Source organism: Ranitomeya variabilis, chromosome 2 (genome assembly GCF_051348905.1).
Source record: "Ranitomeya variabilis isolate aRanVar5 chromosome 2, aRanVar5.hap1, whole genome shotgun sequence".
Classification (NCBI taxonomy): Eukaryota; Metazoa; Chordata; class Amphibia; order Anura; family Dendrobatidae; genus Ranitomeya; species Ranitomeya variabilis.
In genome coordinates, this window is record NC_135233.1 from 299,557,624 (window position 1) to 299,576,452 (window position 18,829).

The 18,829-nt window shown below is 41.7% G+C and overlaps 1 long non-coding RNA gene across 1 annotated transcript in view; it reads left to right on the forward strand.

Moving 5' to 3' along the window:
• LOC143805620 (uncharacterized) overlaps positions 1-11,079 on the forward strand; it is a 77,267-nt gene extending 66,188 nt beyond the window's left edge. Inside the window, exons 3-4 of the long non-coding RNA XR_013221288.1 lie at positions 8,313-8,478; positions 10,973-11,079. This is a non-coding gene — a long non-coding RNA (uncharacterized LOC143805620). The remainder of the gene's footprint in view (positions 1-8,312; positions 8,479-10,972) is intronic.
• Positions 11,080-18,829: the final 7,750 nt, after the last annotated feature.

Here is an 18,829-nt window from a genome sequence, read left to right on the forward strand (position 1 = left end):
TTTGGTTCGTGCATTTCATAGTGCTCATCCAGGTCGCCCTGGTGGTTCTGGTGAGGGTTCGGTGCCCCCTCCTTAAGGGGGGGGTACTGTTGTGAATTCGGTTTGTGGGCTCCCCCGGTGGTCTGTTATGGTAGTGTCTCTTATGTGCCTTCCTCCATCTCTGATTACCTGTCGCCACCCTCTAGGGGAGTTTCCTATTTAAGGCTGCTTGGCTGTTAGTCACATGCCGGCCAACAATGTGCTAGTAGCATTCTGTTGCATTCACCTGCCTCAAGTTCCAGTTCAGCTAAGTTGAATTTTGTTTCTTGTTTTGCTATTTTTGTCCAGCTATCTGCAATGTGACTCTTCAGTGCTGGAAGCTCTTGTGGACAGAAAATTACTACTCCAGTGGCATGAGTTGTCACTGGAGTTTAAAGTAATTTCTGGATGGTGTTTTTGAATAGTGATTTTTAGGTCGACCGTGAAGTAACTCTTTCCTGTCCTTCTGCTATCTAGTAAGCGGACCTCACTGTGCTAAATCTGCTGTTCATCCTACGTATGTCATTTCCTCTGAACTCACCGTCAATATCTGTGGGGGCCTACTATCATCTTTTGGGGTTCCTCACTGGAGGTAAGGCAGGCCTGTATATTCCTCTTATAGGGGTAGTTAGATCTCCGGCTGGCGCGTGGTGTCTAGGGCATCGTAGGTACATCCCCCGGCTACTGTAAGTGTTGGGTCAGGTTCAGGTCACGGTCGACCTTAGTTTCCATCACCCGAGAGCTAGTCCGTTTTGTATTTTTTTTTTCCCATGGTCATTGGGGTAACCATAACACAGCAGGGATGTAGACAGTGACAGTGTGTGCTATCATAAATGGGCCCCCCCGTCTCACCAGGGCCCCGGCACTTGCCCGGGTACGCCGGGTGCTGACGCCAGCCCTGGTCCTGTGTACAATGTCACCAGTGGTCACTTTATTACCTTTACATTATACACTATATACAGAGGTCCTGTGTATAATTTCACCAGTGATCACTGTATTACCTGTACACAGACCCTGCATACTAAGTACAGATAATATAATGGCACTTATGGTGATATTAGTATTGTGGGTTTTTTTTTATTACTGATCAGTATTGTAGTATGCAGTCACTATGTCGTGTGTTGTGAACTATACTTTTTGGCTCCCTCTTGTGGTCACTAGTGATTTGGCACTTGGATTGTCTTTTACCAGGTTTGTGCTCACCTGCTTCGTTAGGCCTGGGGTGTTGCTATTTAGACTTCCTGGATTCTCAGTCCAGTGCCTGGCTTCGTTGTAATCAGTTCACTTCTGTTTGCTCCTGTCTTCAGGTCCTGGTTCTTTGCAAGATAAGCTAAGTCCTGCTTTCGTACTCTTGATCATTTGCATTGTTCATATTTTTTTGTCCAGCTTGTACAATATGTGATTCCTGTTTTTGCTGGAAGCTCTAGGGGGGCTGATATTCTCCCCCCACACCGTCAGTCGGTTTGGGGGTTCTTGGATATTCAGCGTGGATATTTTGCAGGGTTTTTTGCTGACCATATAAGTCTTCTTACTATATTCTGCTATTAGTCAGTGGGCCTCTCTTTGCTAAATCTAGTTCATTCTTACGTTTGTCCTTTCTTCTTACCTCACCGTTATTATTTGTTGGGGGCTTGTATTACTTTGGGGTCTTTTCTCTGGAGGCAAGTTAGGTCTTATTTTCCCTGATAGGGGTAGTTAGTTCTCCGGCTGGCGCGAGACGTCTAGAATCAACGTAGGCACGTTCCCCGGCTGCTGTTAGTGTTTGCGCTAGGATCAGGTATATGGTCAGCCTAGTTACCACTTCCCTATGAGCTGGTATTTATGTTTTGCAGACTTTGCTGTAATCTTTGAGGTCCCCTGCCATTGGGATCATAACAGTAAGCCAGGCCAATAAATAGTTTATGCATTGCTGAAGTGGGATTAAAAGAAAAGAAGTTCTGAGTTTTTTTTTTTTCTTTCTTCCTCCCCTTTATCTCTGAGTGGCTTGAAGCTTTGCTGCAGACATGAATGTTCAGACCTTGATTACTAGTGTGGACCAGCAGAGTCATTTCCGAGGTTCATTCCTCGGTGTTGCCAGGGCATCCGGGAATTTTTGGTACCCGAGATTTGGTGGCTAGGTCCTTTTGGTGGCCTTCCTTGTCACGGGATGTGCGGTCATTTGTGCAGTCCTGTGGGACTTGTGCTCGGGCTAAGCCTTGTTGTTCTCGTGCTAGCGGGTTGCTTTTGCCCTTGCCCGTCCTGAAGAGGCCTTGGACGCACATTTCCATGGATTTCATTTCTGATCTTCCGGTGTCTCGGGGAATGTCTGTCATCTGGGTGGTGTGTGATTGTTTTACCAAGATGATCCATTTGGTACCCTTGCCTAAGTTGCCTTCCTCTTCCGATCTGGTTCCTTTGTTTTTTCAGAATGTGGTTCGTTTGCACGGCATTCCGGAGAATATCGTGTCCGACAGAGGATCCCAGTTTGTGTCCAGATTCTGGCGATCTTTTTGTGCTAAGATGGGCATTGATTTGTCGTTTTCATCTGCCTTCCATCCTCAGACTAATGGTCAAACGGAGCGAACTAATCAGACACTGGAGGCTTATTTGAGATGTTTTGTTTATGCGGACCAGGATGATTGGGTGACCTTCTTGCCATTGGCGGAGTTTGCCCTTAATAATCGGGCTAGTTCCGCTACTTTGGTTTCGCCATTCTTCTGCAACTCTGGTTTTCATCCTCGTTTCTCCTCGGGTCATGTTGAGTCTTCTGACTGTCCTGGGGTGGATTCCGTGGTGGATAGGTTGCAGCGGATTTGGAATCATGTGGTGGACAACTTGTAGTTGTCACAGGAGAAGGCTCGGCGTTTTGCCAACCGCCGCCGCGGTGTGGGCCCCCGACTTTGTGTTGGGGATTTGGTTTGGTTGTCTTCTCGGTATGTCCCTCTGAAGGTTTCCTCTCCTAAGTTTAAGCCTTGCTTTATTGGTTCTTATAAAATTTTGGAAGTTCTTAACCCGGTTTCTTTTTGTTTGGATCTTTCGGTGTCGTTTGCCATTCACAACGTGTTCCATAGATCTTTGTTACGGCGGTACGTTGTGCCTGTGGTTCCTGCTGTTGAGCCTCCTGCTCCGGTGTTGGTTGAGGGCGAGTTGGAGTACGTGGTGGAGAAGATCTTGGATTCTCGTCTCTCTAGACGGAGGCTCCAGTATTTGGTTAAATGGAAGGGCTATGGTCAGGAGGATAATTCCTGGGTGGCCGCCTCTGATGTTCATGCGGCTGATTTGGTTCGTGCCTTCCACGCTGCTCATCCTGGTCGCCCTGGTGGTCTTGGTGAGGGTTCGGTGACCCCTCCTTAAAGGGGGGGTACTGTTGTGAACTATACTTTTTGGCTCCCTCTTGTGGTCACTAATGATTTGGCACTTGGATTGTCTTTTACCAGGTTTGTGCTCACCTGCTTCGTTAGGCCTGGGGTGTTGCTATTTAGACTTCCTGGATTCTCAGTCCAGTGCCTGGCTTCATTGTAATCAGTTCACTTCTGTTTGCTCCTGTCTTCAGGTCCTGGTTCTTTGCAAGATAAGCTAAGTCCTGCTTTCGTACTCTTGATCATTTGCATTGTTCATATTTTTTTGTCCAGCTTGTACAATATGTGATTCCTGGTTTTGCTGGAAGCTCTAGGGGGGCTGATATTCTCCCCCCACACCGTCAGTCGGTTTGGGGGTTCTTGGATATTCAGCGTGGATATTTTGCAGGGTTTTTTGCTGACCATATAAGTCTTCTTACTATATTCTGCTATTAGTCAGTGGGCCTCTCTTTGCTAAATCTAGTTCATTCTTACGTTTGTCCTTTCTTCTTACCTCACCGTTATTATTTGTTGGGGGCTTGTATTACTTTGGGGTCTTTTCTCTGGAGGCAAGTTAGGTCTTATTTTCCCTGATAGGGGTAGTTAGTTCTTCGGCTGGCACGAGACGTCTAGAATCAACGTAGGCACGTTCCCCGGCTGCTGTTAGTGTTTGCGCTAGGATCAGGTATATGGTCAGCCTAGTTACCACTTCCCTATGAGCTGGTATTTATGTTTTGCAGACTTTGCTGTAATCTTTGAGGTCCCCTGCCATTGGGATCATAACAGTCGTGGTAATATGTGGTCTGGACATGGTGTTGCGGTATTTGTCCCTTGTATGTGCTATTTGGTCACATTGTGGTGGTAATATGTGGTCTGGTCATGGTGTAGCGGTATTTGTTCCTTGTATGTGATATTATTGGTCATTTTGAAAATTGAAAAATAAATAAAAATATACCTAAATTGTATTGCATATTTTAACAAATATTTAATAGGTTACAGTAGAGTAGGGCCCAGCCAAAAGTGTCTACCGTGTTATGGTGGCGGCTTAAAAAATCTTTTGGCCAAAACAAAAGCTGCCGGCTATATGTGTGATGTGGTGATGGGAACTGTTAATGTGTGATAGGTGAGAAGTGGAGTTTTTCCAAGAGAGAGTGGTGGGACTGTGGAAAGTTCGAGGGATGGAGGCGGGGCTGGGGTGGAGCCTGGGCGGAGTCTCACGGGGGCCCTGAAAATTTTGCCAGTATGGGGCCCCGAAATTTGTAGTGGCAGCCCTGCGTGTACGTGTAATCGGAATGTGGCCCGGAGCATGCATATTGCATACGTGTGGTCACATGACCGCTCAGTCTCGTCTCTAGCACCAGAGAATCCTGACACCGCATGCTACATGCTATGCAAAGATTCACAAGTCTGCAGTCACATAGAGTAACTGCAGATTTTCCTGGTAAACCCTGTGCAACCCCTGTAACCAGTGGAAGGTGAGTACCAGTTTTTTTTCATAGCACGAGCCTATGAACATAAAAGTTGATGTAAAACCTTTTTTAATATTTCAAACATACAAAAATCAGCCTGACAGTATATTCTAATTACTAAGTTACAAGGGTTCTTTCCTACAATTGCAAGAGATCTGTAACATTACATGGTAGTGATATAAATGAGTATCTTTCCTCTCTGACAGGCATCTATATGCATAAGAATAATGCAAATGCATAGCACTCAGTTTTTAATGCGATTGATATACCGCACGGCAAGACCCCCCCCCAGGCCCACTCAGCTCCCAGACAGTGAAATTATGGGTAAGTCTAAATCCCACCAAAGTGAGACTGTAATCTGCTGTCAGTTTTTTTCTCACGGGCAGCACCTGGATGGATAATAGTATTGTGTGAACGTAGCCTAAGACTAGAACATTACTGTTTAGTGACAGCACATCCAGTCCCAGCCACCTGCTTTCCCGGTATACCCAACCTGTACGGTGCTGAGTAATCATTTGGCACATAGTAAATAAATATAAAATAAAGCTGTCTCAATTGCCCAACCTGACTGCTTATAAAATCACATTGAACTTCAATCACCAGTTCTATTTTTTCCCTGGGGAACTTGGACTGAAATAGGAACAAGATGATGTAAGTAATTCCCTAATGTAATGTGGTACTATTGTGTGTCTTACTATAAAGGGCCACACCTTCCTCTCTAATTATTGTTTTCGTCTCATCTTCCATCTCGGCTACAATAAAAACAAACACTGCCCAAACACAAAAATCGTCCGGCAGTTTCCATGCTCGCAGTTGAGCAACACTTGTTTTTCTTCTGCCATTACAGGGTTCACTGATCGCCGCCAGCCTTTCGCAGGTTATTAAGTAGTTCGGTGGATTCTGTCCTCTCATTATGAATGGGTGTCTTCTCCATGTGCTTTTATTCAATTAATCAGCTTGGAACATCACCTAAGTAATCTCTTAGCAAAAATATGCTAATAAGGGCTCTGTTCTGGAAGCACCTGTTGTCGAACGCAGGGAGTTTTAAGCATGCTGTAACGTCTCCATTTAATGAACACAATTGAAGATGTTTTATTAGCGAGCATGGAGGGTCTGAGGGGCTGAATATTTCTCACTAACTGCTAAGTAAACTATCAGCTTGATTGCGGATGCACTTACCTTCCCTAAGTACAGTTTGATACTTTACATTACGTGGGCATATACTGGTTAAAATGTAATGTTGGGCAGAGAACACAAATTGCGGCGTTGAGTGAGACAATATAAATATAGCTGAAGTAACAACATAGCCAAATATGTAAAGGAAAATGTGCTGTACCTTACGCTACGTCGTTGCTTGTACGGGAAACCAAATTACTTAATGTTTCAGAACGGCTTTATATCTAAAGGCAGTGAAGATCGGGGCATTGTGCCCAAATCACATTTATGTGGAAGCTAGGACATAAGATTGCTTTCCAAAGAAGTCAGAGATGTGCCGACGGTTATTGTTACACTATGTGAATCATCACCCTAGGAATCCTTAGGTTCATTTAATTTGTAACCTACATAGCCTCATGTAACCGCAAGTGATCTTCTGCATACCACTGACAGCAAAGGTACAAGTGTCTGCTCACTCTCTAATGTAAACTTAGCTTTGGTAGACATGAACAAAAAGATTTCCTGATTGTCAGATGGATAGTCTGGTATGGGCAGCACGGTGGCTCAGTGGTTAGCACCGTAGCTCAGAGGTTAGCACTGTTGGTTTTCAGGGCTGGTGTGTTGGGGTCAAATCCTACCAAGAACAACACCTACAAGGAGTTTTTATGTTCTTCCCGTATTTCTGTGGGTTTTCTTTTGGTGATTGGAGTTACTCCAACACTCCAAAGACATACTTATAAGGAATGTAGATGTGAGGCCCAATGGGGCAGTGATGATGATGTCGGTAATGGGATATGGAAATAATGGTACTATATAAGTGAATCTAATAAATAAAATATTTGTTCAGTGTTAGAACATTCTCAAGTAATCACATACATTGATTTTCCAAAATTTGCTGTATGCTGCAAAATATAAAGGTCAGAGAGAACCTGTCGACTCTATTCTCACTGCTCGTCTAGTAAATTATAATAAAGACATTCTGGAGCAACTTTTTCTAGAATTTACACTGTACCATTTCACCATTGTACATGCTACAACTTTATGAACTATTTGACAACTGGGTGCTACCAGTTGGGGGAGGGTGTGTCCCTGCACAATCGAACACTGTCCAATCAGTTATCATAGTAGCAGGCTGTCTAGAGACACTCCCCTTCAATGAACGATGACACCCACTTGTCAAATTATTCATACATTTTCAGGAGGTTTAACAGAGGAACAGCACAACACAAAAAAAAGTTCATAAGGAATGCAGGTGTTTAAGGTAAAACTTAATTGAGGGAACATGATAGATGAGCGTGAGCACCAATCTGCTACCTGATACTTTGATCTAAAATATATAGTGAGGATGAGGATGTCCCCTTTCACATCACCAGTGCATCAGTGGTGAAGTAGGAGTTATTTGAAACACAAGAACATCCAGTTACAATTTATCTCCAAAGCTTCACCTATAGGAAGAAACCTACTGCTGCGCTGCTGTCTTAAAACTGAGTAGTGTTACAATTACTGTGAACAAGATGTGCTGTAGGGGAAACATAGATGAATGTCTGATGTCTGAAACCTACAAATGGGAACTGTAATGGCCTCCATGGAAGGACGGACAGAATAGTGTCCAAAATGTCAAAGACAACCGTGATAAAGCAAAGAGGAAAAAATTGCAGTGTAAAGAAAAGTTATAATTGTAATAAACAATGTGGTACCTATTATGTGCAAGAAGACAATACATTGGGCAGGAGACAATCATGGAGCAAGGAGAGTCATGTATATATAGAGTTAACTCAACTCTATCTTAAATAACATTAGTGACAATATGGTTGGTAGGGCCAAGGGCCCTCAGACCAAGGAAGAGGTGGTTGTGGTTTACTGCCCTGTCCATATGGTGCGATATTAGGTCACATAGTAGTACCCCATATGCAACACCTATGACTTTAACATTTTTAAGCTGGATCTTGTTGTGAAGATCAACCAAGTAAGGAAAATCCAGGACCATAATATGTTGTGTGTTCCTAAAGATCGTGGCGTTTATCTATCCATATAGTTGGGATGCATAAAATTAAGTTTCACTGCAGTTATCACTGCGTTGAAGACCTGTTCAACTCATTTGGGTTGGCATGTCCAAATCTCCATTCCAGGAAATTTTGAATTACATATGTCAGCTATGAAGAAGATGGAGTTAGTTGTTTGTAGATTCTTAAAGCATACCCCTAGATTTAGATTTGTCATAGCAAGTTGTGTGCGTGTGTATAGTATATGAGGAATGAAATTATTTCTGTCCATTACATGATTTGTAACCTGAATTTTTTCAGTAGGCTTTCCTTCTGTAGTCTCTAGACTCTAAGGTTCAGTTGTTTTTTAGCTTGTAGGTGGAGACAAGCTGCTATGATATCTTCCAGACATGGTACACAGAGACAGCAGGAATTCTTGCTCTCCTGCTTCTCTTTAAAACATGTTCAGAAGCAGCGACGATTTGGAGGATGTGATTCAGCAGTACTGAGCAGCGTAACTGTGAATGCAGCGTTGAGGTGAGATAAAATACTTACTGGAAAGCACTCTATTGCTAAGAATTTCCTGATAAAATTCAGAATTAATTGTTTCATCAATGATTGCAAACTATCTTGGTGCAGATACAGCAAAACAGGTCAAAACACAGACAAATCACAGATAGTATTAGGTACCACAAGTGGTACCAAAAAATAATCATAGTATTGACAATTGAAGATGTATCATCAACTATCTGTATTCATAGGACCTTTTTGGCCTGACTGTTTTATAGAGCAGATGATAATTAAGTATGTAAAATAGAAGTACAAAAGTGCTGTGTTCATGTTTCACAAGGCAGGTTTGTAGTGTCTGTTATTTTAACCTATAGCAACCATGACAATTAAAATGATTATATTAAAAGGAAAACAAAAACAATACAGCAACCATGACAATTAAAATGATTATATTAAAAGGAAAACAAAAACAATACAAACAATAAAACAGTGATTTGTTTCACTGTGCCAGACGGCATAAGCAAAGCAAAATAAGTCTTGTTTTTCCTTCTGTTTTGGGATGATGCCATCATAAGTTAGGGCATATTGTTGATGAAGTTGGTAGTTCTTATGTTTATTAATTTAATAATTCTTTTGAGTTTGTATTAATATTAGCAGGTTTTGCTGCAGCACCCAGCAAAGTTGGATAGATGGCAGGGCCCACGGTGCTTGGTGTAACTCATTGCAATCTTGATAAAGGTATAATTTTAATGTGAACCCAAGAGATTGTTGAACTAAAGCAGGCCAAGCACCACAATAATATTGGCTGAACTCGTCATTAGCAGCAGGACTGGGTAGCTGTCTAATGTGTATGAGGCCCTCTCGACTCACATGCCTGATCCTTTTGTTCTCAGTTCAGCTAATGAACCTCCAGAGTTGTCTGGCCTGTCTTATTCCTCTGCCCCATACAAAATACATAAATGTTTGGTTGAGCCGAGTAGCACTCATAGTGACATAGTAACATAGTTAGCAAGACATTTGTCCATCCAGTTCAGCCTATATTCCGTCAGAATAAATCCCCAGATCTATGCCCTTCTAAATAACCTAATCACTATAAGATACAACATTGTTACGCTCCAGGAAGACATCCAGGCCTCTCTTGAACCCCTCGACTGTGTTCGCCATCACCACCTCCTCAGGCAAGGAATTCCAGATTCTCACTGCCCTAACAGTAAAGAATCCTCTTCTATGTTGGTGGAAAAACCTTCTCACTCGGCCAACACATTTCTAATGAGTATGGCCACTGCTAGAGTATGTTAGGCTACCTTGTGAGATGGATTCTCTAAGCCTCGGGTCCGGGTGGGCACATGGACCCTGGTGGTTGATGCGGGAAGGCGCGTGGGCAGCAAAGACTTAGAACACACAGCAATCTCAGGAGCAGCAAGATGGAAGGAGTAGAACCCAGCAGGAATGAATGCAAGCACAGACACAAAAAGCACAGATGATGGAGCACACCAAACATAAAGCTAGAGTCTCAATCCCAACACACAGGTGTCTGATTAAATGAGGTCTAGGGAGATGATATCATTGATCCAAGCAGTAAAACTTGATGTGGAGCACAACAGAGGGCACTGGACCCAGGGGAAGGAAGTGAAGCCCGGAACAAGTGTGTAACAGTGTAATGCAGTAGGTGTTCCTGTTCAGCTTACTTTAGATGTACACAATATGATAAAAATCCTTAGCTGGATGAGTTTTAGGATTATTATTATCATGAATACGTCACTTTGTTGCAGTCCTGTTGTGCAGTTGCTAGGGCATTTTTACCAGGTTACTGTAGAAATGAGTTTTTGTGCTAGTGATAAGGAAATAAGAATCTCTGATCCGCAGTGTCTCATCTTCACTTTGACTCATCGCTGTAACCAAAGGATCGTAAGAACAATATAACATACGTTGATAAACTCAGGTTATCCATTCCCTGTCTGGTCTCTTTCAATAAGGTTTTATTGGCAAAGTACAGCAGACCTTGTGGAGAGCGGTGTATGACTTTGTCAGTACTTGCACTCCTGGGATGGATATTGAATTGAAATATCAGATAGGACAAACGGTGATTCATTTTTTCCAGACGTGTAACCTCTCTTAAATGGGATGATTAATATCAATGGTTCTTTACAGGGACACGCTATTTTCTATGCGCCAGCACAACCAAGATGAGTCATCACCAGTGAAAGAGGTGGCTCAGGCTCTTTACTTAGATGCTGAGTACACCTAGATGAAAGGACATGTTCCTGCCAATCAAAGCACAATGAGTATACATTTACTGCTGCTATTTACCAAAATCCTAATCCTAATGACCAAATTGCATTTTTTAATCAAAACATAGCAGCAATGTTTTACAGGATATAGCTATAGGATGAAGGGGAAATAAAGTGAAGTTTTATATATAGAAAATATGTAAAAACATGCCTAAATAGCAATTCCTTAATATGTTATTATTGCAATCTATTCGTTTTGCCAATGAGAATTCCAATAATCATTTTCACAGCTATATGGAACGTAGATTTCATTTCACACATCATGGCTTTTCCGCAGAGGAGCTGAGGGACCCAGCGGCAGAGGAGGCAGCTCCCAGCACTGAACCCCGGAGAGGTGAGTAACGTACACATATACATAGCTACCTCGATAAATATTTGCTTTCCCCTTTTAAACATTTGTTCTTGTTTTTTGGTTGTATAACATAATAGACGAATTCTAGAAATAGGTTTAGTTCTACAAGGTTTTGTGATGTCTGTCCTTATCCTTCAAGCATTCTTGAAATTCTTTGCCCTTCTACTTGCTTCTACGTTTGTTTTGCAAAAAAAAATAGCCGCTGTCTTTTCTGCTTCGTACAATTTGCTTGCAGTTTTTTACTGATACGATGTATTCTCTCTTCTTGTAAGGTGCCACTCTGCTCCAACTTTCCATTTTGCTAATGAATCTCGAGAGCTTCTCATCCAATTGTTCCCGGGGGCAAGCAATAGAAGATCTGAGTCATCCATCCTATTTTCGTTGTTTTAGCAGTCTTGTGCCGTCCATGCCTAATAGGGAATATGGACAAGGGTTGTCTTCATGAGACATCCCCCTTAAGTAATAAGTGTACTCATATTGATATATTTAAACAAAGCTGACTATTTCCTTAACTTGTGACATGATCTCAAAATGTATTTTTTTTTTTTTTACATGTAACTAAGGTTTTGTTCACATTATGTGTTCCTTTATACTAGAAATGACAAAGCATTCTCAGATCCACCCTATGATGAGCACCGGTGGTGCCCAGTGGACCCCACTAACTTTTAATATGGTACAATGGGTTCCATCATGGGTACACGGACTGGCCACACAAAAGGTCAGATGTAAATCATGCTGGGATAAAAGACATCAAAAAATGCCAAAATCGAAATAGAAACCAGTAGAACAAAAGCATCAGAGAATGGATGTGGTCCCTCCAGTTATTGGCTCCCTCTCTTAAAAACACACATGCACATTATGATGAGGGATGCTGCATGGGAGAGGTGGCATAGGCAGCAGTTTACAGCCAAAAGGCACTGTGAGGTCCGGATCTATACGGTGGGGAAAAGAAGTATTTGCTACTCTGCCGATTTTGCAAGTTTTCCTACCTACAAAGAATGGAGAGGTCCTGTAATATTTATCGTAGGTACACGTCAACTGTGAGAGACAGAATCTAAAAATAAAAACCAGAAAATCGCATTGTATGATTTTTACATAATTAAATTGCATTTTGTTGCATGAAATACGTATTTGATCAGCTACCAACCAGCAACAATTCTGGCTCTCACAGACCTGTTAGTTTTTTTTTTTAAGAAGCCCCCCTACTCTGCACTCATTACCTATATTAATTGAGCCTGTTTGAACTCATTACCTGTATAAAAGACACCTGTCCGCACACTCAATCACACTCCACCTTTCCACCATGGCCAAGACCAAAGAGCTGTCTAAGGACACCAGGGATAAAATTGTAGACCTGCACAAGGCTAGGATGGTGTCATGGGGTTACAGCGACAGTGTGGAGCCAGAAGACTGTACCGTCTGATTGCTCCTACTCCGGTGCTGAGAAGAAGCATTTCTCCTTCATTTTACATGGATTTATTTCTTCTGGCAGACCAGGGGATTAATGGCCATGTTGGAAATCCCTGTGCTCACAGTTGTGCTGGGTTAGCCACTCATTTTCCCTTTATAGTCTGGGCTCTGTTACTAATCCTCGTCAGAGCTAGCATTTGCTGCATGGCTAACGGTGAGAGGAGTACATATGAGAAGGCGAATTGGAGGAGTTATCTGTGACTGTTGTTTGGTTTGTATGTGTGGTAGTTCCTTGTCTTTCTCTACTTTGGTTTATTCCCTACCTCCACACCCCGATGCATTCCTCTGTTACATGTGAGTGAATATTTTATATGCCTGGAGTTTTCCGTTAACCCTTGTTTGTGTTACCTTGTTTGCCGGGTTGGTGTACTACAGTACAGAGTAGCACCCCCTTTTCCCTGGGTGGGGGAGGAGAACAGACGGAGGGCTAGCTTAGGAGATAATAGGTCTATCATATTCCACAGCACTTTACATACATTATCATCACTGTCCCCATTGGGGCTCACAATCTACATTCCCTATCAGTATGTCTTTGGATTGTGGGAGGAAACTGGAGAACCCAGGGAAAACCCACGCAAACATAGGAAGAACATACAAACTCCTTGCAGATGTCGTCCAACACTAAGGTCCAATATATAAGAAAGCCAAACACCTGGTGGTGTTCAGCTGATAGTCTCGAGCAGGAGAAAGCAAAACAGTAAGTCCAAAATAAAGAGGTTAGCGGCACTCAACGGTGAAGATAAAAAGGATATTCTTTGTTCAAGTCCTTTAACACATAATAGCAATGAGAGTAGCAAGGAGAGGAATGGCACAGCCGCACCCGCTATTCATCTCCTCGCTACTATGTTTTAAAGGACTTGAATAAAGAATATCCTTTTTATCTTCACTGGTGAGTGTCGATAATCTCTGTATATTGAATCTAATTTTTCTAAAACACCAGAGTGTTTAAAAGAAAAATATATCTGGCTGCAATCGTGCAGCCAGACTCTGATTCACGTGGCCCGCACCATGGGCAGCATGAATAAGATGACAGGTTTCCTAAAGCTACACACCTTGCTGTACTGTCTAAAATGTGGCCTCCCAATTGTGCCGGTCTCATACTGACAACTAAGTAAATATCATGAACATTCCTTAAGTTGACAATTTTTTTGCTGCAACACATTGTGATCATAAAGCATCAGGATCTGTAGAATAAATGAGTTGATTTATTTGGTTGCTGTTAGTAACTGTGATGCTTTCTGTTAGAATACATGTGGGTCAATGACAGATGACGGCTTAGCATGCCCACATCACTCCTTCTCCCTGTGTTCAGAAGTGAAATGTTATTATTTGTCATTTATTACTATCTATTGTTATGATGCGGATTGATTTAGTTCAATCAATCAGATCCAAAGATGGAAATGTAGAGAACTGGTTAGTTCTACTGATTAGGACTGGGGAGAGTTATCTTTTTTATGTGGCTGCTTATTTATTATCATCATTGTATACTGACTTACAACCTCAGTACTGATGTGGATGAGAAATGGAGTGAGCGATTTTTGATTGAGAAAGAATAAATTATCCCGTTCTATTGCTAAATGAGTAGAATAATATTAGCAGGTTTCTATCACTAGTCATAGTTCATTTTTCTGATACTGTTCTCTAGAATTTGTCAAAGCTGTAACAAAATGATCAGATGCATTAGTTACGTTGTGATAGTTTTACACTAGAACTTGGCTGCCGACCTTTGAAGTATTTCATAATGTTTTTCCAAATTTTCTTTGGGTTCATTGAGTTTGGCTGCAGATAATTCTACTGGTTCAAAACAACATGCTATGTTTGATTAAGATGTGACTCTTGTTTTCCATCTGTGGTGCCGGAAGCTGCTTTATTATGGGCCATTACTATTAATGGAACTGATACATGGTAGTAATATATGCTCTACCATTAAAAAACAAATGATTACTGGTTTGTTTGCAGAATATAATACATTTTAGTATATGCATCAAACCTAACCCCTACAAGTGGTGAATTGTGTATCAAATTGCCAGTTGTGAGCATTTGAAGCCATAATCTCCTCTGATCTGCTTTTTTCAGTTCACCTTCATAATTTTTTAAAATATGTAACTGAGCTGTTAAGATCTATGGGTGGGGCACAAATCTCCCTGAGAGTCTGCCTCTGGAGGTGAGTATGTCTGCCCCTGTATTACATTGCTCAATCATAAGCTGGCAGCAACATACAAGGTAAAGAACATGCCGCCATAATAGCTTAGGGAAAGTTTGTCAGTGTGAGAAATGTAATGACAGACAGCCTGCTCTCTCTAATCTTACTGCTGAGCTGTGTGTGGTTACATAGTGCCAGGACTAGAGCAGAGATGAAAGTGATTACTAACACTTCTCCAGCTTTCATAACAGCAGCCAGTGTGTGAGAAGAGGCAGTACAGCAGAGCTTAGCTTTGTCTCATTATAAACACTTCTGTCAGCTCTCCTCTCACAGTGCTATCAGCTCTGTTGTACTGCCCCTTCTTCAGCACTGGCATCAGGCGTGATGAAAGCTAATAATTGTTAGTAATTACACGTATATGTGCTCTACTTAGCTCACTGTGCAATCACACACAACTCTGCATTGAGATCAGTGAGAGCAGACTGTCTTTCAGTACATGTCTCACACTGAGAAACCTGCTCTAAGCTATTGTGGTGGTGTTCTTCTTTCCCCTGCATGTTGCTGCCTGCTTATGATTGGGCAATGTCATACAGGTGGAAAAATTACACAACCCCAGAGGCAGGGAGATCTGTGTCTGGTCCATGGATCTCAACAGCTCATTTATATATTAAGAATAATGTGTATTTCTCTGGAATTAGACATCAGATCACAGATATCAAGGTATCATTTTATTCAGCTTCCTGTGACCTACATGCCCATATACTGCACGACCAGCTCTACCCTCTCCTCACCCATCCCTTGTAGATTGTGAATCCTCACTGGCAGGGTCCTCTCTCGTCCTGTACCAGTCCCGACTTGTATTGTATTGTACTTGTTTTTATTATGTATACCCCTCTTCACATGTAAAGCGCCATGGAATAAATGGTGCTATAATAATAATAAATAATAATAATAATATACACGGCTTAGGAGGGTTGATGCTACTGACAGAATCCCTTTAAAGTTAGATAGTCAGATAGTAACATTTTATTATTATCACAAACACACTGTGATTTCAGTGGTTTCCTTTTTAACTATAAAAAAAGGAAAAATGGTCAGTTTTTTTAATACCTGCAGAGTCAGTCAGTTGTGACTTTTTCAGACAGTGAAACATTTAGGCTGCAGCATAGCATGTTCTTTTTATTTCCAATCATTTTTTTCTTAAATTATTATCTTTCAGGGAACATAAGTACAAACTACTTGACTACTTTATCCAATGCGCTCTAACGATTATTGTCATTTTTTCCTTGCCAGGTTTATAAGAATCTGCAATTTTACCCAGACCCTGTGATTTATTGCTGTCATAATTAACTATTGCAAAAGGCTGAGAGGAAGATTCTACTTCACAATCTCGCTGCAGGGGTTTAGGGCTAAATGAAAACGGCAACATATTGTCATCTCAGACAGGGCCTGACCCTTAGCAAGTTGAGATATCGATCATTGTGGTATACAGGAAATATCATGAACTCTCGTTTGTCTCCTGTGACCACATCAACTCTACTACAAGGCCCCTGTGAACAGACATTTGTAATACACAGATATATCGGTCGCCAGTCACCATTGTTGCTGAGATTTCCAAAATGCTTTCTTTCATGTCGTATTAGTGGAAAGTGACCTGTTGTGTTTGTGGAAGCTCTGGAATCCCGCGGGAGAAGGATCACTCAGTCCTCTGGCGGGCAGCCAAGTACAACTTGTTCTGGAGCAGAGAATCTCTATGAAGCGGCATTATCAAGGGAGACGGGTCATGCTGGCAGGAGGTGGTTTAGACTGTTGATTAGCTAAGCTGTTACTTAACAGGCTGCGGGAAATCAAATTAATTGTTTGTACACAATACGATCAAATTTTCTATATCGTGCAAACATATTGAGGTGTTTCGTGGTCTATTATAAGGCACAGGTTTATTAGTTCTCACTTTTATGCATGCTTCAACAGCACTTGGAAAGTTAAAACATAACTTGCCCTGGTTGTAAACTCTTCAAACAAGCAAAAGAAACAACAGTCAGCTCTTAAAAGGGGCAAAGTGACAAAAGCTTAATTGTTTTGTTTTTGTGTTATTGTAACTTACTCCTATTTCTTAAAGTAGGGGTTCGTTCAGACGTCAGTGATTTTTTTTATTGCACGCCAAAAAAAGGTCAGAGATTCATCAATGTTTTTAATCAGTTTAGTCAGTGACAGTTTTTGCCATCAAAGCTTCAGCATTTTTTTTTGGGATAAAAAAAAAACGGATGGAAGTTTGTTAAGTTTTTCCTATCAAACAGTGAAAAATGAACAACACATGGATGGCACCTGTGTGCTATCCAGTTTTTTTCATGGAGGCGAAGTCTTGAATTGGCAAGTTTGACCCAAGATTTAGATCAATATCAGACAAGTTTCCATGCTTTTTTGCAGACCATTCGGTTCAAGGAAAAAAACGTACATGTTAACTACTCCATAGACTATCATAGGTACGAGAGCTATCTGTGAACAGTGAAAACACAGAAAGCACCCGTACAAGAAAAACCGACATGTGATGAGCCCTTAGACTGGTTGGACGCATCAAGTTTTTTTCTCATATGTGATAAATGGTCTATATTAGTGATGAGAGCGTGTACTCGTTACTCGAGTTTTCCGAGAATGCTCGGGTGTTCTCCAAATATCTTGGGCGTGCTAGTAGATTATGTTTGAGTCCCCGAAGCTGCATGATTTGCAGCTGCTAGACAGCCTTAATACATATGGGGATTGCCTGTTTGTTAGGGAATCCCGACATTTATTCAGGCTGTCTAGCAGCCGCAAATCATGCAGCTGCGGTGACTCAAACAAAATCTATGAGCACGCCCAAAATACTCGGAGAACACCCGAGCATGCTCATCAACTTTTCCGGAGGATAATAAACTCAATTCAGAAATAGTCAAACAGTCCCTAGCACTAACCACTGAAGAATAAAATGTATCTTCCACCTCTCCTCATTCCTCCAACGTCAAGTTTGGTGTAACATAAGCCTTATCAAAAGGCTTGACAACAGATGACTGGAGAAGAGACTATGCTTGTGTGAGAGGTTTAGGTAAGTCAGAAGTACTCAAGTTCCCCTCCAATTTTTGAAAAATTAGGGACACCGGCACTACTCCAAACTGCGCGTACTGCTTGACGGAGTTGTATATATAGGAACTTAGCAGTTGGAGGAACCCAATATCTTGCCTGGAAATCCTCAAAGCTAGGCAGTTCGGAAGTATCTGAGACAATATCTGAGAAAATATGAAATGAGAATCTGACACAGTCCCTCGCCCAGAGAACCACATCAGGCAGAGAATATGAATGTGAAAATTCAGTTTGATTGGAATGTGTCCGTAATCTATCGCCAGAAAAAAAATCTATGGCACACTGCCAAAAAAGTGATGGCCTCCATTTTTATTAACATCTATGTTTTGGCCTGTTTTTATATCAGAAACCACAAGGATCTGTCATACAACAGAACCCGTCTAGTGGGCGCGACATTTCTCTATACAAGTGCTTTGTATTACGGCGAATCCCCGCAGCGCACAGAGCGTGCACTGGAAGGATTCACAAGTCTGCAGTCACACAGAGTGACTGCAGACTTCTCATTTTAGACTGGACAACCCCTTTAATTGAGCTGGGAAGAGTGAGGGGTGGGGGGAGTAGGGTATAAACGGATAGCTCATCTGTTTTTGAAATTCCCATAGAAGCAAATGGGCAGAGCAGCATGTACCAAGCCACCTGTCTATTCAAAAGGGTTGTGCGAAAAAGGTAAGAGATCCATGTATTAGAAATAGATGCGAATCCAGAGCTAGGACTTTGTGTTAAAATGGGCAGACAGTCAATATTTTAATGACATTAAATAGTCATAGTAAATGGAGGGTCACTAATCACAGAGCCAATGCCGCTGCTACTTTTATGATGCTGCCTGTGCCAGGCTGGGGATTTTAAATTCTGCAATATAATCATAATTTCAATTTAAAATATTTGGCTGCTTGGGAATGAGGTATAAAATATCCACTCATTTTCATTAATTGTTGAATGTTGGCAGATCATGTCATGATACAGCCACTGCTACCATGATTATGCACTGACAGAATCATGAATGTGTAT